Source organism: Penaeus monodon, chromosome 23, assembly GCF_015228065.2.
Source record: "Penaeus monodon isolate SGIC_2016 chromosome 23, NSTDA_Pmon_1, whole genome shotgun sequence".
NCBI classification, from domain to species: Eukaryota; Metazoa; Arthropoda; class Malacostraca; order Decapoda; family Penaeidae; genus Penaeus; species Penaeus monodon.
Genome location: NC_051408.1, coordinates 2,643,184 through 2,643,398, shown reverse-complemented (window position 1 = coordinate 2,643,398; position 215 = coordinate 2,643,184). Strand labels below are relative to the sequence as shown.

At 38.1% G+C, this 215-nt stretch overlaps 1 protein-coding gene across 1 annotated transcript in view; it reads left to right on the top strand.

The window, feature by feature from the left end:
- The window catches only part of LOC119587678, a gene marked incomplete in the record, with an annotated part of 2,490 nt that overhangs the window by 1,101 nt on the left and 1,174 nt on the right, over positions 1–215 (top strand).

Here is a 215-nt window from a genome sequence, read left to right as displayed (position 1 = left end):
GCTACAAAATCCCCTATGTAATGTAGATGTATCTATTGATCATAAGCCTTTTTTTAAGGGGATCTCTAGCTTTCACGGCAGTTTTAGCTTCATTGGTTATGCTGGAGGAAGCGGTCGGGTTATTTCTCTCGTCACAGCTGAAGCTCATTCATTATCTATTAATTTTCGAAGTTTTGGTTAAAATTGATTTGCTTGTATTGAGCGTAGCTGCTGTT